General features: G+C 40.6%; 1 protein-coding gene across 1 annotated transcript in view; it reads right to left on the reverse strand.

The window, feature by feature from the left end:
• PHLPP1 (PH domain and leucine rich repeat protein phosphatase 1) overlaps nt 1–25,540 on the reverse strand; it is a 210,259-nt gene that overhangs the window by 164,585 nt on the left and 20,134 nt on the right. The gene's annotated exons all lie outside the window — the stretch shown is intronic.

Below are 25,540 nucleotides of genomic sequence, written 5' to 3' on the forward strand. Positions count from 1 at the left end.
AGGAATATAAGATGAGGTGAGTTGGGTCCAACCAATAGACTAGGGCAGTGGTTCTCAACCTGTAGGTCCCCAGATGTTTTGGCCTTCAACTCCCAGAAATCCTAACAGCTAGCAGACTTGCTGGAATTTCTGGGAGTTGTAGGCCAAAACACCTGGGGACCCACAGGTTGAGTCTAGGGCAAGGGATGCGGATTTTGTCTCCCTGCAAATATTGAGGACGGTAAGAGTCCAATAACATCAAGGGACCACAATCACCGCCGTTCTCTGGACAAAATGGTTCAGCATTTTAGTGCCACAGTGAGAAACCAGAGAGCCAAAGGGGAAGCCCACAACCAGGACATGATTGAAGTAGCAATCTCCCATCTCTTTTCCCCAGCAACTGGCACACAAGAAGTATTGCCTCAGATCCTACAAGTAATATATAAGCTGTCATGACAAGTCATCACCAATACTTTCCTTTCGCGAATTCGCTTTGACATCACCAGGCAGCAACATCCCAAATCCACAGCTTCCACAGCTCAAAGCCAATTCAAATTTACACACTGCTATGTAAAATTTAAAACATTCTGCACGCGAGAGCAGAAAAGCGAGCAAACACCAACGACCCAAAGCAATTAACAGTCATATTTATCAGGAGGCGTCTTTTTTAACCTACCGCCTTTCCTCCCAACTCTCTTAAAATATAATACTAGCTTCCATGCGGTTGAAATGTCTGTGACAAGCCTAAATTTCTCCTAATTGCAGCAATTACAAAGCTTATCATATTTACATAATTTGCAGCCTTGGTTACTACTAAACACTTCACAGGGTGGATTTAGCATAATTTGGAGATAACTGTCCTTTTTCAAAAAGAGAGAGGGAGCGAGGGAGCAGAGATTTCAGAGAATATTGGGCAAGCCGGAGCTGGATAAATGGGAGGGCAGAGTCTCGTACATAAGATTCTTCATGTCAACAGAGAAGTCTGGAGAGGTTCCTTTGATAATATGAAAGCAGAATATTTACAAAGCATTTCAGACATAATGCAGATCAGAAACCTCTTTGTAATATCTCCCTTCAAGTCATTTCCCATTTCTGGATCTATCACAAATCACCTCTGACTGAGAATCAATACAGCAAAAAGTCAGTGTGAAGGTAAAAGTTTAAATCTGGATGACATTTTTTAATATAGAAAAAGTAGAAATTTCTCTAGAGCAGTGGTTCTCAACCTGTGGGTTGCGACCCTGACCCTTTCACAGGGGTCACTTAAGACCATTGAAAAACATATATTTCCAATGGTCTTAGGAACTGAGAAACCGCTAACTCCCCCCCCCCTTCGCTTCCCAGAAGACCCGCTCCCTTCGACCACTCCATTTTAGTTCTAAGAGACAGGAGCAACAAAGATTAGGTTTGCTTTGGAGGCAAGAGAGAAGGGGAAGGAGGTGGAAGTGAGAAGGTGGGGTGGGGGCTATGGAGGAGAGCCTGGAGGGAGGGCAGGGCTTAGAGAGGGGTGAAGTGGCCCCTCCATGGCTGAATCCCAGGGAGAAAGAAAAGTAACAATTAAAATACATCCTGAATATCAGATATTTATATTACAGTTCCATAATAGTAGCAAAATTACCATTATGAAGTAGCAACAAAATAATTTTATGTTTGGGGGTCACCATCACATGAAGGCCATGGTATTAGGAAGGTTGGGAACCACTGATCTAGAGGCCATGTTTATCAAACTCGCAATAAATTCAGCAGAAATTTAACCCATTAATGAGGAAGTTGGACTGTAATCTGAGTGTAGATACCACACAGCTATCCCCATTCTGGTTGAGGATGGTGGGAGGTGTAATCCAACACAGCCAGAAGTCTGGAGAAAGCTTGCATTATCAGAATACTTTTCTTCTAGAGTAAATGCATCCAAACTACCAAAAACATGCACACAATCTAAAGGTAAACACATTAAGATTAGGCGCAGTGGTATCCGAGTAAATACAGATACCACTGAGTGTTTTACAGCTTCTCTTTGGAAGGAACCTTCAAAAGCTCAAAAGCTGTTTCCAATTGAACAACGCCGCTTTTGCCATTATGGAAGTGAGTAGATATAAAACTCAACTAGGATTGTTATTTCCTTCCACTACCGAGACATACACACACTTGAGGGTCACAAACAGTAGGGTAGTAACTAACCAATGAGACCTTAATGATCTGTTGCCATTTTGTTGTGTATCTTCCCTGTTTATCTTGCACTTGAGGGGCACTAAGGCTTTGAATTACAGTGAGTTTAGTTCATCTGGCAGAAACCCCCTAGAAAAGGTGTTACTACTATCTACCAGAGCCTCTCCAGATAGTCTATCAGAATCTCTTATCATTATCTCTCAAAATCCTTATAAGGGACTGAAGTCTGGAGGGTTCCCTTTTAGAAGCTCAAACTGCAAGGCAGCTTCTTCCTCCCTCTTAAGAGATCGCTAATATCCAACTTGCTTTTTTGTTATCAGAAAACATCCTAAACAAATTCAAGTGAGCCTATGAGTGATGCACAGCCATTCCAAAACTTCTCCTCCGTCAATGCTAGTCGTTAAGGCTGAACAAAATATGTTTACAACCCTCCCACTATGAAAACTTTCCATGCATCCAATGACACTTAACACATTTAACATGGCAGCTCATTCTCACAAGCTTATTCAGATGATAAGTGTGCGATTTCTCCATCTCCCATGACAAGCTAGACTGGACCTAGAAATACTTGCTAGTCACTAGCTAGCTAATAACAATTGCCTAGGATGGTTACCAAAGATAGCACCGGGACTGTGGCACAGCTGGCTGGGAGTCAGCTACATTAAGATCACTACTGACCAAAAGGTCATAAGTTCAAAGTCAGCCCAGGTCAGAGTGAGCTTCCGACCAATTTGTGTAGCTTGCTGTCGACTTTTTCAGCCCGAAAGAGAGTTGCATCTGTCAAGTAGGAAATTTAGGTACCGCTTATGCAGGGGGGCTAATTTATGATGCCATAAAGATCTTCAGCAAGCATGCAAATAATGAGGAAATACTTCATCAGTGTCCCAAATGGACCATGAAGCGACCGCTCCCCTCCTGGTGGCCAGAATACCCTCATGAAACAGCTGGAATGTTAAATAGCCTCTGTGTGTCTGTCTATATATGTTGTGTGTCTATGGCATTGAATGTTTACCATGTAAATGTACATTGTAATCCGCCCTGAGTCCCCTGCAGGGTGAGAAGGGAGGAATATAAATAGTGTAAATAAATAAATAAATAAATAATCAAGCCTGGGACCTTAATCCAAGGAAGCAGACAGTGTGGCCTTCAATATACTTTTGGCGTGAAACAAAGGGCAGGAGATACCATGGAACCATCTTCCCTTACTTTCAGACACAAATGCTCACAGAAGTCCTGAGCTGCGTTGCTAATCCATGTCATTAAAAATCCAGCACTAGATTCTCATTTCTGTCAGGTGTGGGCCTGCTATGCCTGTTTTTCCCTAGTCTATCCACATGGCAGAATGGCGCAGTGCCCAGACACAAATGGGTTTGTTCACTTTCAGCATAGTTCACCTGTAATACAGGGAAAGACAGCAGAGGGAGAAACAGAAACAAACTCCCATCTGGCAACCCTGTCCTTCAAACGTCACACCATGTGTTAGGAAGTAGAGAGAACAGCAAATGCCTCCACAAGGGAAAATACAGGAAGATGTCAGAGGTTACGGTGAAAAGAAAACCTGTCAGTTGACAGCCAGGCTTCTTTTCGTTTTTTTTAAAAAGGAATATAAACAGGTGTGCAGTGATGCAAACAGCTGGAAGGAATAAGGACCCACGGTTTCAAGGCCACCTGGGAAAAGGACTCACTTTGGGATGTCAGAATGTACAAATGGTTTGAGTGTCAAACTGACAGCCTCCATGCTATGGGTGGCTCTTGAATTTCTTTTCCTATCCTATGCAATGACTAAGGCTCCAGGCCACAGTGGGGAATGGGGAGAGAGAAAAAGAGCTTAACCCTTTCCTCACAGAGCATTTTTCTGCTGAAAGTCATATGGACAAATGCTGTTAATACATATGGGGGATGGTGAGAGGTCAGGGCCATTCACTAACGGAAATGTAATGCCATAGCAAAACCTAGATGGACAAAAAATGGTCAGTTCGCATACTCCTTAGGGCCTCCCTTTAAGCATGGTGTCACATTTGGTTTGCATCAGAAACACACAGTGAGCACAGTGAATCAGTGCTTGAAAAATGCACAGGGTCAGCATAGGGCGATGGTTTGGGCATTGGGATTATGACAGTGGAGACTAGGGTTCAATTTCCTCTCAGCCACGAAAACCCATTTGGGGATCTTGAGTGAGGAACACACACTTAGACCCTCAAAACCCCATCGTAAGTTTGTTTAGAGCAGTGGCTCTCTACCTGTGGGTCCCCAGGTATTTTGGCCCTCAACTCCCAGAAATCCTAACAGCTGGTAAACTGGCTGGGATTTCTGGGAGTTGTAGGCCAAAACACCTGGGGATCCACAGGTTGAGAACCACTGGCTTAGAGGTCATGGTAAGCTGGAAATGTTTTACCAAGGCACACCACAGCAGCACCAACAACAAATGGACGGTGGTGTAGGACATCATCTCAAATCTACGTTAGCATCCACTAATGCACACATTAGTAAACAAATCAGTAATAATCATGGCCTGTAACATTCAACAGTTCATGATACATTGTTAGCTGCACACTTCTGGTTGCACTCATTACAAATAAGACTATCTATATAAGCCAGGGGTCAAGATTGCCTTTGTGAGCAAGTTCTAAAACAAGGGCTTCAAGAGGACTACAAAGGTAATCCTCATTACAACTGAATTAGATTACACAGAAAACACCATGCTGTAGTTCAGCTTTCCTGAAACTGCTGCCCTGGAGATGTCTTTGACTTCAGCTTGCTGCATCCTTGACCAATGTCTGATGTGAGCTTATGTCCAACAAGATTTGGAAGATGCAATTCTGAGGAAGGCAATGACTGATAAGTGAACTTTGGAAAGGGAAGGTGAACATATGCAAAGGGAGGCAAATGCAAGCCTTAAGACTTCATTTCCCCTCCCCTTGAATGCCTTCCTCCTTTAATTATGGGTGGGGGTCAAGGAAGTTAAACCTGCTTTAGGCCACACCCTACTCAACAACTGAATGCTGTGATTTTAAAACAATCATGCAACTCACTTTTAATCTGCACTCCTGATATTATGACTACATGCATGTAAATAAAACAAGATTGGTTTTATTTCTGAATCCTACATTGCGTTTTGTATAAAATTAATGCAGAAGTTACTTTTTTAGCTAATTGCTATTTGTACTCATGTGGTTTTAAAAAATCTTAGCATTGATGAAAGAATGGCACCAAAAGAGATGCATTCTGCTCAATGTAACGACAAAACACTGTACAATTACAGGTAACGCCCCAAAATGAAATTTCAGGTGCTCTTCTAAATTACTTCTAAAATGTTAATTTCATTGCACTCTTGTTATGCCCTGCAGTAAGTCATTAGAGGTAACTACATAACTATAATTCCACCCAGAAAAGAATACCCTGGAATGGCCTCATGGCTCACAGTCCATTGGTATGTCGCTTGGCAAGCCTGAACTCTCCATAGAGATCAAGAAAACTAAAGTAAGACTGTCATATTCGCCAAGAGAATCCATGACACACAAGAAAAGACCAGAGGACTGTAGGAAAAGAGGAAGATTGCCTTCCATGTGGAGAGAATCAAAGAGAAAGCCATGACTCGAGTCTTCAAGACCTGACAAGGGCAGCTGACCCAGGCTCTAAGACAGTGGTTCTCAACCTGGGGGTCCCCAGATGTTTTGGCTTTCAACTCCCAGAAATCCTAACAGCTGGTAAACTGGCTGGGATTTCTGGGAGTTGTAGGCCAAAACAACTAGGAACCCAAAGGTTGAGAACCACTGCTCCAAGAGGTCTTTCATTCATAAAGGCATCAGAAGCTGACTTGAGGGCAATAAACAGATATTTAAGAGTCTCTACTACAGAGTCTACTTCATGAACTATATCAATAAGTGCCCTATGAACTTGGCCAAACTACAAATCCTGTAAATATTTAGGATGACAGTAGCAAAGTACTATGATTGCACAGTGTGGATATACCCATAGAACTGGACAACTCTGTGAACTTTACTTTGTATAACATCAAACTGAAACCATTCTCTTTCAGTTTTTTTCTTATAGAATTTTAATAGGGATGAGGGAAGAGACAAAAAAGAAAAGTAAAGGCAAAGTTTCTGAAGCCAGCTAAGAGTAATTTCTAATAAATCCTTAATACAGTGAATTTCTCATTAATATGAAGGGGGGGACGCATCTCCTATCACTTTCAAATCTTTAAAGATGAATACAAAGTTACCAGTTTGTCCTTACTTCTAATGCAATAATATAAGACATGAGTATTCACCATGTGGTTCACTAGTCCATTTAGCCAAAGTTAATCAAAGAAAGAAAAACAGAGAACAAAAAAAAAATACTCTTTAGGAAAGGGGAGGATATCTAACTGGGCTTCAGGAAACAACACAAGAAGCCCAGTTTCCATAAATAAAACCCACCTGAAATGACACTACGAAAAACCTATCTTTTACTCTGTAGTGCCTCCCCAAATATACCTTGCCATTTGGTTTCAAATTGTGGTGACCCAAAAAATGGGAGAATCCCCAAGACATGCTGTCATCAGCAGCCCTGCTTGCAAAATTATTGCTTACATTGAATTGCATGTCTCCTGTTATTATAACTATTTGGGAAAAACTAAAGACAGGGTTTCCATGTCACCTTACTCGTCTTTAATAAATAGCCAGCATAGTGACCTCCTCAGTCCAAGCCAAACCTGCCATTCACAGGGAGTTTGAAAAAAATATTGAGGTTTACATTAGAGAGGGTTTACCAACACTTAATTTAGTTCAATTTTTTAAAAAGCAATTATGGGGGAAATGATTGCTGGCAGAATTGCCTATCCAGTAACAGGCAGTCAATCTAACCTGCTCCACCTCCTGCAATCAGAAGTATGAGCAAGGGCCTTCTAGTAAATGTTCTATAAAAACCTGCTATGATGTGACATCTGACCCACTGTTAACCGAACAGCTACCTGAACCATCAAGGAAGCCGGCTGACTAACCTAAATATTCTTTGAAATCAAGGATGCCGGCATCCTGGCCCAAGAGGAAGTTTTGTGTATGTGGCTTTAGGGTTTGGTTTCATTTGCCTGTTTTTATTAATGAAGACAGGATCTCATCTGACAGCCACAATAGGAGTGACAGCTCTTTTACTTCTCAGGCTTGTGGGTGTTTCAATCATGTGGGACCATTAGTTATGTCAATAATTTAGGATCAAGCAGATGCTGTGCAGAGATCCATGGTGTAGTGGCTTATGGCTCTGGAGACCTGGGTTTGAATCCACACTCAACCACGAAACCCAACAGGGTGACCTGAGTCAAGTCACACAATCTTTTCTGAATAAATCTTGCCATAAAAACCCTGTGATAGCCCTGCGCTTCAGAGTTGCTACAGGTCAGGAAAAACATGATGGCACGCAACAGCTAGCAATAACAAGATGCTGTCCACCATCGAGCACCTGAGCTCCAACATGATACAATAGTCAAAATGTTGGACTGGATCCAAATTCCGACTCAGATATGAAGCATGCTAGCTTCTCAAACCTTTTCACTTGGGGCCTCTTTTTGGTCTGGGAAATGTTTATGTTACCTCAAGTATATAAAATAGGTATAAAAATCAAACATTTACTGATAACAAATCAGCATTTGCAAGGCTTGCTAAACAGACAGATTTTCCTTTTTACAGCTGAAGCCCTCTGTAAATACTCCACAACAGATTCGAGTAATTGTCTTAAACAGCCATTAGGTGACATTTGGGGAATCAGAACCCTAACATTGAGCTAAAAAAACCCAATTTGGGGGCAGGACCCACAGTCTGAGAAGCTGTGCACTAAATGTCGTGGGCTGAGATGCCATCTCCCAGTCTAGACTCCATTATAGGGTTATTAAGAGGATGGATTTGAGAAATTGGAAAAATGAGATGAGATAAATATACAAGTAAATCTCCTCAAGAGTTTATTGCCCTAGGAGTGGGAGGGGTAGAGAATGACTATCCCATACATGGCATCTTTGAATGTTGTTGTTCATTCGTTCAGTCGTTTCCGACTCTTTGTGACCTCATGGACCAGCCCACGCCAGAGCTCCCTGTCGGCCGTCAACATCCCCAGCTCCTTCAAGGTCAATCCAGTCACTTCAAGGATGCCATACATCCATCTTGCCCTTGGTCGGCCACTCTTCGAATAGGAGCATCTCTGAATAGTTACACAGAATTCACTACCAAATGCTTGGAAGGCACTGATAGAAACAAGGCTTGCTATCATATCTACTGCACTTGCTTTTGAAAAGAAGAGACTCTAATACAGCATGGGCAGTAAATATGCAACCCACCCAGTAACTATCTTGCAACTTCTATCAGCCCTAGTCAATATAATTAATGAAGGATGATAGAAGATGCAGTCCAACATCAACAAAAACATCAAACATTCACCATTCCTCTATGGATAAGTGTTCATGAAAACAACATAGTTTCATTATGGAAATTTAACTCGTGCAAAATGGCAGACCAATATATTAATTCCTGGTGTGGTTTCTGGTGATAGATGAGACTAATTAAAAATATCTGAAAAGCCAATAATTCCAAAGCAACCATCAAGTAAAGTATCTCTGGGTTTGCCATTGCCACATTTGCATTATGACTTTGAAAGTGGCCACTATATTTACACATGCCGTACAGACAGCCAAATGTGTGTATCAGTCATCTGCAAGCACATGATTTTTATGGCCTTCACAGCAAACGAATGCCTTTTTCACTAGACTCAGTACAAGCAGAATAGCATGGGGTGGGGTGAGCAGAGAACAGAAATAGGACACTAAGAATATGCTAAATCTATTTTAAAAGATGAAAAAACCAACCGCCTAGCCAATAGACATTTCCATTATATTTATGCAACTTTTCCTACATGCTCTGAGAGTTATTCTTCAGTCGTCTCAGGCCGCGTTTTCCTATTAAAGTAGGAAGTGGGGGCGCTTAAAAGCAGTATTCAATGCCTGCCTTCCTGTGTTCCTTCCACCACTCCAAAAAATCAAACACCCAATTTATTCTTGTTTTCAAGGAATGCCAGATCTAATTTCCTGGGCTGCCTGGCAACGGGGTTTATTACATTTCTAATCTCTCCTTGCATCTACATTTCCCCTCCCACTGGTCCTTCTTAAATCCCCTCGTGAGTTGTGAAACAGCTGATATTGTTAGCCTTGGCTTTTTATTAATAACCCTTAGAGCTTTTTCATGTAAAAAAAATCTGTTAGGAAAGTCTCACTGACCAGCCTCTATTCTGAAACCACATAAAAGTTATACCACGGCCTTCACGCAAAAATTGCTGTAAGCAAGAGTCTAATTAGCTTTTTATAGAAAAGCAAGACTGTTGTTTTGTTGTGGGTTTTTTTTTTAATCACCACACTTGCTAACATGTAAAGCAAGAAATTATTACGGGGCAGTAAGCACTAAAGAGTGAACTATCTGCCTCAAGCCAACAATTGCTTTTCATTCTACATTGATAGATGAATTACATTTTAATATTTCAATGATGTCCATGTTTTTAAAAAAGCAATTTCTTTACCTGTGTTTCTTCACTTTCATGGGAGTCCTGTGCCACTAACCCCAATGAATGTGACGACTGGACTGTAATGTAATCCTAAAGCGTATATATTCTATTATAAGGTGAGAATGTATAGGCATGAGCGGAAATCATGCAAAGCCTAACATTCCTCACCACTGGCTACTCTGACAAGGGCTACTGCGACACAGTCCAACAACATCAGGTAGCCACCTGATTCCCAGGACCAGGAGTCTCGAAAGCTCTCCACTAGTTCTAGATGGAAGTCTAAGATGGATCTACACAATAAAGCATCAAGGCCATAACTGACAGGTGTAGTTTGTGGTGTAAGACGTGCTGTGTAAATTCAGAGTAAACTGGGAACTCACCACTTCCTGAGATTACTTTATAATGCAGACTGGTTGACACATGCATAACTGTCACCTGATTGCTGCCTTACCAGCAATACCACACACACAGGGAAATGAACCCAGTTTTACCTCCTGGATGAAATTTTCATATTACTGATTTCATCAGACAGAAAAGATACTCAATGTAGCTAAACAGTACTAAGATGTAGAACCAAGAGAAAAATATGATGAAAGCATAACATTTAAATTAGTTTTTAAACACACATAGTACTAAATGAAAGAGCCAACCACAATTATTGAAACCTTCTCCTCCAACAGTTGACAAGTTTGTTGTTGTGTCTCTTGAAATCTAAGGTGGGCCTATCACAAGGTTTTCTTGCCCAGGAGAAGTTTGCCATTTCCTAAGAGAGGATGGCTTACCCACTGGGTTTCCATGACCAAGTGGAGATTCAAAAACAGGTTTCTCAAGAGCCCCAATCCAGCACTACAACCACCTAAATAAAAATGTCTTTGCTTGCTGGTGGGAGAAGGACAAGAATTAGAGAGACAGCAAAGCTCCCCATGACAAGGAATTCTGGAAGCAGCCATTCAAAAGGTCCTCTCAAACTGTCATTGTTAGAGAAGAGGAGATCATGTCATCAGACTGATCTTTAGTCATGCTGCTTCCTCCTTCTTCCAAGCTGTAGTCACTCTGTATCAAAGAAGAGTTCCTCCACCCTCATAAGACTATTGGGAAAGGCCGCCAATCCCTCTTCTCTAAGCCTTTCTCATATCAAACCCAATGGCTTTTGATTAGCCAAGTCCACGTACTCAACCTGTTATTATCACAACATGAAAACTTGAGTAAGATATTTATGCAATTTGTGAATCAACCGAGTTCAGGCATGAGAGGAAATAAGATGCACTCTTGATCATGTATGTGTTGGACCTTCTGCTTCAAGCTCTGCAGAGGTGTGAGACAGCTCAAAGGGATCATGGCATACTAGATTACAGTTCTGCAAAACCTATAGATTTATACTCCTCAAATCTGCTTCCCTTCCCCCTTTCAGTTAATGGTGGAGTGGGAAAACAGGATTTCACAGCTGATTTTGGAGTGGGTACCAGTGCCTACTAAAAAGCAAAGAGTGTTGTGTGCAAATGGGCACAAAAGGTCACCTTTCTCTTCCAGAAAATACTTCACACTTATTTGACCACACAAATCTCATTTGTTTCCAGAAGCCATACAGGGTCACACCGGGTCAGTTTTTGATAGAAGACAACCATGAATAACTAAGTATCTCCAGATAGGACTAGGAAAGAATCTGCCTGAAATGACAGAGATCCAGCCACAGTGGTCCAGTGATGTGACTCAATATAAGGCATCTTCCAATATTCCTATACTAAGTTGTCTAAAGAGGCCATGTGGACAGTTCTTCAGCAGTTCACACACAGTGGACCCACGGATGCAAATAAATGTGGACTCCCATGCCCCATATTATTAAATGGCGGCTATGTGTACACACACACTTCAGCATGTTTGTGTTCATATTGTCACCACTGGAAATTGCAAATTTGGATCCTGCCAATCCGGAGGATCCACTGTACTTTAATGAGGCACCCCCATGGAATTTTGCTGCCTAAGGCAAGATGGTTGTCTGCTCTCAATTTCACATGAAGAAGCTGAAAGAGCAAACCATTGAATCTTGCTGCTCTGTGACAACAAAGCACTGCCCCTCAATAGATAGAAACAGCTCTGCTGAAACCCAATTGGGAGGAAGTTCTTGCAGGCAGTGGCACTCCTTTACCCAGTGGCAGAACCAGTTACACATTTCACTAGTGAGCAGATGAAAGCCAACAGAAGATGGAAGTAACTGATGTTCCCCTGCATCCTGATGTACCCAGGGATGCTCATCTCAATCTCTTGTGCCAACAGCCACCTACAGTACAATAAGCAGTTTCACCTCCTGCATGAGACAAAATATGTATTTTCTAAGAACTTTCTAACTCCTCCAGGTGACCCTATAGTAACCTCTAGTGGGCACTCTTAATTTCAAAAGCATTTGTTAGTACTCCCACTTTATTGTTTCTACAACAAGTTCACGAATGGTATCCTCCATGGATGCAGGGGCCGTATTGTATTATCCAACAGTGGTACAAAGTAGGGCAATCTGTCACATTAGCACTGTTGTGTATATGAGGCATTTCCATATCCTAAGAACAGTCACATCCCACTCCTGCTTCCCCCTGCATCTGCTGTTGGCGATGCAAAAATAGTCTAGGCAGAGATCAGACAGAACAGATTACAGGCACAGAGTGTTTCTTAGAAAGGGGAATACAGACACAGCTAAGCTATACAGCCAGTTCCCCTACCCTCTCCCAACTCAAGCTTGTGTTTCCTCTACCACATCCAAGGGAGAGCCCATGCTGGTCCAGTCAACATCAGTTTCCTAGGCACTTAATCCCTTTGCCATCTACATATACAACCCCAGGGGACACACATTAAATGTTACAAAGACAGAATCCTTAAAGAAAAACTCATTCAAGAAAAAAACAAATTCCTGCAATTTATTGTGTAACTGTAATAAATCATGTAGTGAAGCCTAATCCATTTTATGCAGATGATTTGTTGTTATTGTATTTATTGCTGTAGAGGCTATGCAGCCCATACCCCATGCACCACAACACTTTAGCAGTAGGCACAGAATGCAGTATCCCAGTAAGCAGAGTTTTCACCTTTTTTAGGAGTAGGGAGGGAGCAAGTTTCAAGCCCTAATGCACAGGCTTATTTATTGCTCATATTTATACTATGCCTCTAGGCCTGAAAGTGTGAGTCAGTGAATATGTGTGCGTGCAAAGCCTGGTGAAGCCTTTGAAGCAAAAGGAAAGCTCAGCAAACTCTTCCAGTGTGTAGGGAATATGACCTAGTGCCTTGACCAAAAGCCTGTCACCTCTCTCAACACAACTAGAAGAAACAAGATTATGCAACATTGCCTTCCTTTTGGTTACAGAATCATTTCAGTTCTAATGATGCAGATTTTTATAAGGTAATAAGCACATATAATTGTAATTATAAGATACACTGAGCACGAAAACATTTACATAACAAACCTCACTCAAGATAAAGCTGCACAAAAGAGCAAGAATCTATTTCTCCTCTGATCTTAAAGGTATTTTATTCCTCTGACTAGAAACTTTTAAAAATAAAAAATTGTGGTTTTTTAAAAATAATAACAGAGGTTTCCTGAATCCCAGGTAACCCTACTAGAGGCTGGGATAAGCATCAAGTGCCCTCCAGATATTTGAGTCTACAACTCCCAAAGGCCTAGAACAAGTTATATTTATGGAGTTTGTAGTCTAAAACATCTTGAGATCACAAGGCTACTTAATTCTTTTGCATTCTGACTCAAAAGCCTGCATACCAGCAGAGAGAACTATGTGGCCCTTGAACATTCCTATGAGAATTAACTGAAAAATGTTTTCATTACAGTTCAAAATACAGAAGTCAGAAGTAGGCAACATGCAGCCTCCCAGACGCTTGTTGGATTGGACAGCAACTTCCAGAACTCTTCAATCTCTATGAAACCTAGAGCTATTGCATCAGAGATCGCTGTGCTTCACCCATCCCTGATAATACAGGGGACTGTTAGCATCCACTGAGGTTTTTAATAGCATCCCCATGAACACCAACATTTATGAATGTTAAAATTCCATTATATACAACGGCGTAGTAAAATGGTGTGCCCCACATAAAATCAAGTTTGCTCTCTCTTTTTCTTTAGAATATTTATTATTGGAATGTTTTCAAGCCATTGAAGGTTGAATCTGTGGGTACATAGGGCCAACTATATAGGGTTAGACAGATAACACAGATTTCCCACCTAAGAAATTATAGACAAAATGACCATAAAAGACCATCACTAGGTCTTCTGAAGGTTTCATTCAACTCCACCTCTCAGAAGTGCTAGAACATACAGAAATATTTAGAAGGGATAAAACATACCATGTACTCCAAAAGGTGTGGAGACATTCTCCCCCTCAAAGAGAAAAGCTAGAGATCTGCCAGTCCTGGAGGTGGGGGAAGGAGGAGTGGGAGAAACAGGATGGTTTCAGAGACATTAAAGCTATCAAACAAATCGGGTCACGGAAGGCATATTTTGGCTAGTAGGTTCTATTTTGGTTCTAGACACAATAAAACATCAAAAGAGTTAAGGCTTAGATCTCGCTGCACCTTGGTGATAAAATGCAAGGCTATTCTGGTCACAACTGTGCCTTCTAATTGGTGGCTCAGCTAACTAACCTTCAATTGACTGGTCAACAGAAGCCAAATTTAACAGCAGTCAGGTTGAAAATTCAGAACATTCTCACTTGATTTTTCAGGGCTGATTTGGTTCTGCTGAGTTTTCTGTGACAGAGAATGAGTTAATGTACAGTGGGCATCTTCTTGGGTTTGGTTCCAGAAGCCCTCAGAGAAACCAATATCTATGGATACTCAACTCCCATCATATACAATGGTAAAATAGTGTCCTATATATAAAATGGCACATTCAAATTTTCCCTTTTTGGAGTATTTTCAGGGTGTGGATTGATGAATCCGTAGACATGGACAGCTGATTATACTGAGAAGACAAACTACCCAACAATCTCTGAAACATTTGTACATGTATTTGTGACTTAATAATTCCAATTTCATATCTCTAATATAAAATTTTGAAAATCTAGCAAAATGTTATTTATTTGCCTCCTTTTCTTTATTATTATTATTATTATTATTATTAGTAGTAGTAGTAGTAGTAGTAGTACACTTTATCTCTCCTGAAGGAGACTCAAAGCGGCTTACATTAAAAGTATTACCACACAATTTAAAAGTATTATTGGGTTCCAATTCTCACTACCCACAGTTCTCATGGCAGATAAGCAAAAGTGATTAGAGTTTTTGTTCAATAGAATTTGGGTATCCAAACTGAATAAAAACTAAAGAGCACTGGCCAGAATGTACAAAAATTATAGCTGGCCATCCACATCCATGAATTCCCCATCCATGGATTTGACGGCCCTTTGAAGGCAACCATAAAGCTAATATGGCCTTCAATGAAAATGAGTTTGACACTCCTGCCATACAATGTAAATGTGGTCTACTCTGAGATTGTTTTTTCAGTATCAACTTGAGTTCTATTAAATCCAAATGGATCAAAATGGATATGGAGCACACTCAAGAACCAGTTCAGAAAGGAAGACAGACAAATGAGAAGTTAAAAGAGTGCATAATATTTACAGACAGTATAGGATGGACAAAGCCACCATCTTTCTCATGGATGTGACAACCCCTACTCCTTTCGGACTAAAAGCCAAAGACAACTAAAAGACAACCTTGACATTTCCACAGAATCCTTTTCTCACCCACCATGAACCACAGTGCCTAAAACTATTCTCAGTATTTACTTACTGAGTGTGCAGTTGGTAAACAGGCCCAAAAAGGAAATCATTTAAAATTTTCCTTAAAACCCCACTCTTTTTCCTCTGCCCCCACAGTTTTTTAAAGGTTTTCACTCACTCACTCCCCCCTCCCCTTGTCCACTCCTGAATGAATGTGAGAACTTCCTGCACTCAGAACAACATGAATAGACCTGGCAGCCAGTCAAGGAGATAGTACAGGCCTATGAATGCCCCGAATTCAGCTTCTGTGCAGCCGCTAAATTAAAAGCAATTCAGAGGCTTCACAAAGGCCGGGCTATTTAATGGATTCAGCCTTTTATTTGATAATATAATTAGGCAGCATACAAATGAAAAATGGCCTTTTCCAAGTGTCTGTGCCGAACAAGCATACCCAGTGACTTCTCCCAACACCCTGTCCAGTTCCCTTGAGACTACGATGCCATTCTCTCATTCCTGCAAAACTTTTAAAAACTCAAGGTAGATCTGAAGGATGTTATACAGCAGCCTTGTAATTCTTTGCTGCTGTATTGTAAACTTCATGACATGTCCTTGCTATGAGGCTGTGAACGTGCTCCCACTGCCAAATCATCCACACACAATTCTCAGCTCTATGATCTTTTCTCGGTAACTCTAAAACAGCCATAGACCACTTGGGTACAGACACATGACCAGCCTTCCTTCCTTCCTTTCCTCAACACATACATCCCAAAGTGAGAACCTAGATCTACACATACACCCCAAAGTGAGAAAACAGACAACAGATTAAAAATGGAAATACCCACTTTCCAAAGAGAGGGGGGGGGGGATGTGACAGTTCTCAGCAATGAGAGTAGACTTTGACAGAGTGATGGCAATGGATTCAACTGGGTCAACAGAAAAATCAAACCATCTCAGTAATGATTTTCCAGAGTGTGCGTAAATTACGCAGAAGTCCTCCACAACACTGCTGAATTAATAGCATTCTCAGATTGCCTGTCAGTTAACCAATCAATCATTTTATTTATATCCTGTTTTGAACCCCAAGTTTGGGACTTATGTCAACTTGAGGACAAAAAGAAGAAGACATAAACTGCAAGTAACTAAAACATACAGAAATCAAGCTCAAAATAGCATAAAATTACCAATATGAAAACATTTTAAAACACTGAAGGCATAGACCCAAAGTAACACAACAGGCTAAAAAAGAAAGCTCTTACATGAAGTTCTTAAATGTTCACTCAAATAGGGCAAGTCCACAGAAGGACGGTAAGCAGGAAGCCAGCCTACATGCTATAGAAATTGAGTTCCAGCATCAAGGACCAGTAAAGAGGAAAGTATAATCCTGTTTTCCTGTCAAATATAGAGAACCCTCAGTATCTGCTGGGATTTAATTACTGTACATTCGCCCCACCCCCACCCTCAATGAATGCCAAAATCCATGGATGTCCATTCTATACAATGGTATCCCTTATAAAAAATGGCAAATTCAAATGAGTGTGGAAAAGAATTTGAAGATCTAAGAAAAGCCGGAGGCTACAACCAAGTACACCTACACAGAAAATAGTGCTTGGCATGCAGCAAAATCCAAGTGTGCTTTTTTTTGGAATTTGGTTTCCGAATACTTTTGAGCCCATGGATATGAAGAGCCAATTGCATACCTGTGTGTGGGATCAGGAGAAGCACTCAATTCAAGATCTTGGAGTTCAGATAGGCTTGTGTGGGAAGCCACATGCACACAAACCAACCACATGGGATCAAACAAAGCATTTAGTTTTTCGACCATTCCCACGGTAGTATACCTCTTACATCCTCTTTTGTATGGAAGGTATCACATATAGCTTTCTGTTCTGAAAGCAAGTACATCCATTTCCAACACAACACTCATCCAGAACAACTGACACACAGGAGTCAATTGAAACTGCCTCTGCTGTCCACATAGAGTGGACACCATGTACAAAGGAACCCTCAGACTTCTAGCTATCCCTAGACTCCAGTTTCCATCAGCCTTCCAGCCCAGCTAATGAAGAAAGTTGACAGAAGTAGGGTTTCATCAATATCCCTTTACTTATAGCAATATTACAGAAGCCTCCATGTGGATAGGGGCCACAGAACAAAATCTTAACCATGTTTAGAAGAGTAGCAATGTTCACTTCTGGACACACCTAAGATCATGTTGGGTACATAAGTTACCACTTTAACTGACTCTGCTGTATACATAGACAGGATGACTAAATAGTGCAATGCATGCTAATATATCTGTTATTACACTATTCTGTGAGCAATCTAATCTTTATTACTGGAATATGGCACCAATTCCTCTACTGTACAAGGCTGGAACAGCAAAGTAATAGCAAAGTTCAAGGAGGTTTCTAATCACATAGCTGGCCCAGCTTGCCTCCACATCATGCCTACTCTACAGTTCAGAGTTCAAAAGCTTTTAGGCTCACTGGATGACAGTAAGCCTGATACAGCAATCTCTCTTCAAGTAATTTAGTGTATGGCACAGCTACGCATGCAAAAAAAGAAAGAAAAAGGATAGGCACATTGTTGCCTTGCCATGCATGGCTGGGAATCTCTCCCTCCTTCCCTCGTCCCTCCCCAAATGCCATGCAATTAAACAGTAACATTCAGTGTTTGCCAATTCATTAGCTCCAACTTCTCAGCCAGCGCTCAAAGGGCTTCAGCTAGCTGTCTTTCCAAACCACCCATTTACTTGTAAAAGTTATATAGCTGTAGACTGCCTACTGACAAAAGTATCTCCCCAGGCTCTGTTGACACAATTGCTTGTCCCACCTACTTGTCGGGGAGGGAAGGTGGGGTATAGTCTGCCACTTCCTCTCATATTTACAGATAGATAGAGATAGATTTAACATCAGAAAACTGGAGGAATGAACAAAGTCCATTAAAAACCGCTGGAACAATGGAATACTGTCAAGAAACAAGGAAGAGGCATCACAAAAGAAGAGGTATCATAAAGCATCATGCAGTAATAACCTGAAAACCACTTGCTGCTGTAGTTATGTGCCTTGAAGTCCAACTTATGGTGACTTTAAGGTGAATCTATCATGGGCTAAGAATGCCTGGCTTGCCCAACATCACCCAGTGGTTTTCCATAGCTAAACGGCAAATCAAACTCTGGTTTACAGAGGCGTTCAAGGCACAACACCACACTGGTTCTCTACAGAACATTTGTTGCTGTGTGACTTCAAGTCAGTTCCAACTTATGGTGATCCTAAGGTGAATCTATTGCAGGGTTTTCTTGGCAATAATTATTAAGGTGGGATTGTTTTTGTCTTTCTCTGAGGCACAGAGAGTGACTTGTCCAAAGTCATCCAGTGGGTTTCCATGGCCAAGCAGAGCTTCAAACTCTGAGATCTAGAATGGGAGCCCAACACTCATGCTACACCATGCTGTTTCTTTAAAGAACATTAATACAGATTTACATTTCATGAAAATTTGTTCCAAAAGTACAACTTTATGTGTCAGTTCATTGTGATGTTCCAGCACAAGAAAGCACAAAAGAATCAAGACTCCTTCGTTGGTGGGCTTTCCCATCAGAGTAGTGGGCTGGCCATTGTGGAAACTGAATACTGGGCCAGATAGAACTCTGGTCTGACCTAGCAGGACTACGTTCTTAACACTATGTAACATGATTTTTGTTCCTGGATTATAAATGTCATTTCTTAATTGGTTCTATCATAAAACCATGGAAAATGTATTAAACTGCAAAAAAAAAATGTTTTTGTGGGGCATCCCGGAGCACATTCTGCTATAGTTTGTCAATGACTATCTCACAGAGTCTCAACCAATTCAACATAGTTTGTGGGAGCCACAAAAACAAAGTTTCTAGAATGAAACAACTACTTTCAAAGTAAGTACTGCACAATTAAACAGGAAATAACACTTTCAAACCAGGGACATGAACATTTTAAAAATTTTGTCACTGAGTGTAATAAAAGAGCAACATCCCTCCATATATTTCTGTATTTCCCAGTTTTATTAGAAACACCTGGCCTCTTTAAAGGAATGCATAAGAACATACTTTTGAAATACACTGAATGAGTTCAACTGTCTCCAGGAGCCTCACAAGCAGAGCACCAAAAACAAAATTCTCCCCCAGAAGCTGATCTTCCAATGTATAATAGTTCTGAACATGAAATCCTATTTATCTATCTTTGCTCATTCTTTGAAAGAGACATGTTGTAGCAAGGTACACTTCTAATACAGGTATCCGCCAATTTACAGACATCCAACTTACATATGACTCATAGTTAAGAACGGGGCTGAGACAACAGAAAATGAGAGAATCAAACCCCTCGGAAGGAAAATTCACTCCTGGAAGAGTTGCCATGGGGAAAAGGTGTCTCCACTGAAGCTTTCTCACCAATGCTTGTTTCTACAACAACCCAAAAATTTTCAAACCCCAATTATCACCAAGAAGGTGAGATGACATCTTCTGAACAAGGACACAGGCAACAAACATTACAGGGGTTTCAACCCTTCCCTATGCCATCCAAAACTAAAAATGAATATTTTTGGCAGGAATTACACTTAAAAATGTGCCTGTTTTATACAAATTCAACTTAAGAATCTATCTTGTCTGCAATCCCGGAATTGCCTGTATAGCAAATAATGCCCAGCCTCCGTAAACATGTCGTTCCTGCACCTTCTTTAAAGGCAGATCCCAAAGAGTTCTGTGGCACACAAAGAATAAGATTATAGTGTTAGTTTTCATAAACTGCAGCCTTCTTTGGCCAATGCAAGTGGGTCTGACAAAGCAAGCAATAGCCTTTTTTGTTAATAGAAACTGTTACCTTTCATTAATCAATCTAATCCCTCCTTTAAAGCAGTTAAGCTAATTTTTTGCCACTGACATACCAGTAAGTCCTTCAAAGTAGTTACAATCATGGCAGTTATATAATAAATGCAAACCTTATCCCCTGAATACCATCTAAAATGGTAAGTACTTCCTGGTAGCACAGTGCCTACTACACACCCACAAGGGATTTCCTTTTTGAATGTGGAGAGGCATAATTTGGGTACTGGCATAGTCTCCTTTCACTCAGCACCAAACTCAGAATATTGAACTAAACTTGTGTTGCTGATGAAAGATTGGCAAGAAAAGAACCCAGTTAGTTTCTAAAACTAACCCTGTCCAAAACAAGCCAGCATTTAGAGGTGTTAGAAGAAATGTTTGTGCAAGGCCTTGACCTACAGCTTACTGCAAAGCTAGCTTTCCTATTGTCGGATTAGCAGGTTAGCTTTAAGTCCAATTAAAATAAATAGAGATGTAAAGGACAGAAAGCGGGGGTGGGATAGAGAAGAGAGACAAATATTCCACCCCCTTGTGCCTAAAATGTAAACACTGGAAATACCTTACAATGCATTCTCTCTTTTGGCGAAATATTTTTGAAAATCAAAAAACATGCACAAAGTGGGAAAGCAAAGAATCCTGTTACAGTTCGTGCAGACTTCCTATCTGCTAAAATTAATATTACGGCTAAACAAATATAGGTATTTCCCTAACAGAAATGTTGGATATAAAATTCTATATAGAACTGAAATGGTGGATACAGTTTTCAGACACTCTGTAATATATGTGCATATATGTGTAATATATGTGTGTACATACATATATCTTAATTTTATGTGCATACATATATGTGCATCTTGATTTCAGAAACTGAACAGATGGAAGACATCAAAAATGGTCTTGAACATTAAGGCATTTGGTCTTGTGACTGCTCTAGCCCTGGGCTTCTCAAACATTTTTTCACTCGTCAATCCCTTTCTGCCCCAGAAATTTTTATGTGACCCTGGATATAAAGATATATAAACAGGTATAAAATCAAACATTTAATGATAATAAATCAGTATTCACAGGCTTGCTAAATAAGATGATTTTTCCCTTTTTTATGAAGTACAACTGAAACATTTTCTGCAGTCCACTGTAAATATTGCATGTTGTTACGAATAGATTTATGTAAATGAATGCATTCAGAAACTTTTTATTGTGGCCAAATTTTTCACAACTTCAGCACTAAGATAAGGGGACCCCATTTGGTGTCAGGACTCACAGTTTAAGAAGTGATATCTAGCATAATTGTATATTTACCTCACCAACACAGCTATGTGGAGCTTTACAGAATAAGAGGTAAGTGAGCAACAAGAGTTATGCACTTTGGCAAGAGAAATTCACTGATGTCCAGGCGCATACAAGATGGAGAGAAATGTGTACTTTGATGTGTTTTTTTATGGTCGAGGTTTTGATTCATTCATCACAGCTACACAAGCCTGAAGCTTTGCTACAGAAGCCGAGGCCTTCTGGTGCCCATATATCTAGCCAAGTGTTGTCATAAGAGCAATGAAGAAAAACCGTAATGTGTAAGACACTCCCAATGGCCTCTCCTGATTTGATATATAAAAGCAAAGACATTACAACAGTCGCTCTTTATCACCCTAATCTCTCATTTCAAACCCAGAACTAAGTCTGGAGATGAATGCTAATCCACTTTTAAGTGCAAGACGCATCCTCGTTTTACCACAAGCCTGAAACATCAATCGTTCAGAGCCCTCGGAGTAAGCCCATGAAAACGGGACTCCCTAACAATGCAAGAAATTTCACTCAGGATAACTCACCTTGCTACAAGATGAATTTCAATCATTTGTTCAAAATATGGATTGATGCTCAGAAGAAGCATAGAGATGCCAGGGTTGGGGAAAAATCAGAGATACGTTCATTCAACCTCACAAGTGTTTTATGAAGCAATGGATCGTGCTTTAGATCCCATCCAGGGCAGTTTTAAATATAGTCAAGACAGCTGAAGCAACATCACCTCATCCAATGACTTTAAGCCAATGGTTCTTAACCTACAAGTCCCCAGATGTTTTTGTCTTCAACTCCCAGAAATCCTAACAGCTAGTACACTGGCAGGGATTTCTGGGAGTTGTAGGCCAAAACACCTGGATACCCACAAGCTGAGAACCACGGCCTGATTTGAGGTTGGATTTGCCTCAACCATGATGAGTGCCAATCAGGACTTCTGACAATAGTTGAAGTCTGCTGAGAGATTTCAGTAGTTTTTTCTGGAGAACACTGATAATTTTCAAAGTATATTTTCTTCTTCAGATTAAATTAATAAAATTATACTTATGGTGGCAATGTTTTGTGTCCCAGGTTTTTCCTACTAGGAATCAACTGCTTAAACCCTCTGTAAAGTTATCAGTATTAGAAGTCCCCACTGGTTCCCTAAAGAAGACATTCATGTTTCTGCCACTTTCCATGCATTATGTTGGAATTTTCTTGAATTTATAATCTGTATCCATTTTTTGGTCTTTGCTTATTTTACAATTAAAAATTTTGTCCATAATAAGATCCTATATGTATTAACTACCATATTCTGTTTTGACCCTTCTCCTTCTATAAAACATTTTAGATGTTTGCCTAAATTGTGTCTTCCATTAGAAATCTATTTCAATATTTAGAAACATTCTCCCAGCTCCCTCCTTTCCCCTTTAAGATAGCAAAGCTTTAAAAACAATCATGAAATTCAAAAAAGGCATATTGTAGAACAGAGCAAGATGTTCAGCTAACCATCATCTCTTGCAATCTGGATGAGAACAAATATGCCATTTATGTTGATCGCATGCTACTAAAATGGATGAATCGCAGTCCTTTTAGCTCAAGCTTTATTTCCCTAGCAGTCCTCCATGAGGAACATGACACCTTTGAACTTTATGTAATCGGGGTTGCATGACAGCTACGTTGCAGTAAGAAGGCAGGAGCATTGTCAATGCACAGATGATGCATTGCTACACTGACAGGCAATGCTATTGCAATAAAGGAACATTCAGGGACACATTTGCTAGACCAAGAAGTCCTTCGTTCAGAAGTCTACAGACATCTAGCTTCGGCCTGGTTAAGAAAAACCCCCATTTTCTGCAAGGGGCAATTGGGAAGGTAAACAGACCACTTGAGTCTACCATGCAGAGCAACCCCACTCCTTCCATTTTGCACAGAACAATTAACTGAGTGATGCAGTCTCAGATAATGCATTCATTATGCCAAATTGCATAATGAAGAGCTTTTAAAGACACACTAAGTGGCCAGAAAACCACAAGTAATCATCCCAGCAGCAGCAAAGTATGCATAATGAGAGCCTCAGTTTAGATGCACCTCACACTGCAGCCTTAATACTGTTTACTAAACATCAGACTTCCTCTTATTAGGTAAGATTTGTTTGCGATGTTAACAATGGATAGAGTCAAAGGGAGACCTGTTTTCACTTCCCTTCAAGGTGGAAAAAAACCAGAACAGACTCAAGTACCGTAGCGTGCATTCTCTACAATCGGTTTGGTGAGCAATCATTTGGTCTGGCAATTCTGTTTTTGAGGAACTGTCTTCTCCAGGTAAGCTGAGGCCGAGAAATATATCCAAGTGTGTATACATACACGTTTATATGTGAAGAATTCCCTGGTCCTTACATAAATGTACAGTTTAACTTTGGTGAATGAAAAGTTCATGCATTGAATAGGCTAACAAATATTTATTAAAAAACCAAAAAGAAGTCCTGCTTGGAAACAGAACACCAGCTATGTTCATCCCCATCTAAACCAGGCATCCACCTTACTCAACTGGGAGCAAACATTTCAAGCATGATGCAAGAACAAGTAGAAATGGTATTCCATAGAAAAAAATATCCCAAGCAAGGCACTGAACATGGAATGATACTACTATGGGTCAGTTCTCATTACAGAAGTAAACTTTGGGAGAACATGAGTGAACACATCCATTTGCCAAGGCAGAGTGCAAGGGCTTGCATGATTTAACCGTCCTAGCAATGTGTTGGTTCCATATTCCATAGTATTCGTGGTTTTTTCTTTGTTTGTTTGTGTCAAGAGTGACTTAAGAAACTGCAAGTTGCTTCTGGTTTGAGAGAGTTGGCCGTCTGCAAGGACATTGCCCAGGAGATGCCCATATGTTTTGATGTTCACCATCCTTGTGGGAGGTTTCCCTCATGTCCCTGCATGGGGAGCTGGAGCTGACAGAGGTAGCTCATCTGTGCTATCCTTAGATTCGAACCTCCGACCTGTCGGTCTTCAGTCCTGCCGGCACAAGGGTTTCACCCACTGTGCCACCGGGGGCTCCTAGTATTCATGTTATAGAATACTAAAATGTTGAATTATCAAGGACAAGAAATTCTATCTGGGTTTTTTCCTCTCTACCATGCACAACAGTTTTTCATTTTTGCTGTTGTTTTTGGTAGGGAGGAGCATTTAGTCTAATCTGGCTCAAGCCAGACATTATCATTGTGAGAACTAGGTTGATTTGGCCTTGCACCACTTTTCCCTGCCAAAAGATTTTCCAAAGAGCTTGCCTGACCCTGGAACCTATATTACAAAGGGAACGGCCTTCTACTCTTCTTTCTCTCATTATCTTGTCCTGAGACTACACAGGTTCTTTGGAGCAGATAAAACCAGTTTGCATTCCACTGGCATGCTGTTCTGAAGCCAGCTTGAATCCTGGCATGAATTACTTAAAGAGTTAATTACACAAAACATGCCTGTAACCTAAACTGATGGTTGGCCTCATTCTGTGGGCTCAAACCAAATTATTAGTGACCAGAATTAGTAAGGAAAATAAATTCCAATACGCCTTAATGCAGGGGTGTCAAACTCATTTTCACAGAGCGCCACAATCCTTACAGTTGCCTTCAAAGAGCCATTTGTAATTCTAAGGCTGTATAAATGCAACTATTCCTTAACATATTGTTAAATAACCTGAGACACTATATCACACACAGTCTTCATCCACTGATCATGTTCTGAAAATAGCAACCAACAAAAAATAAAATACAAGCACAACCATTCAAATGCTACAAGCTCTGAAATGCAACTGGAACTCATGGGCCACATAAAATGATGCAGCGGGCTAGATTCAGCCCACAGGCCTTGAATTTAAGACACGTATCTTACTGAGGACCACTTAATTTACAAACCAAAGCCGCCCAAGGAGGCATATACAAATAGCTTAGCACAGAAAGCAAGACCAACACAAAATACTGATGGTAGTATATAATATCCAAGGTAGAGTGAAGTATAAATTTTGTGGACCCAAAGTG

The sequence above is a fragment of the Anolis sagrei genome, chromosome 4 (genome assembly GCF_037176765.1).
Source record: "Anolis sagrei isolate rAnoSag1 chromosome 4, rAnoSag1.mat, whole genome shotgun sequence".
Classification (NCBI taxonomy): Eukaryota; Metazoa; Chordata; class Lepidosauria; order Squamata; family Dactyloidae; genus Anolis; species Anolis sagrei.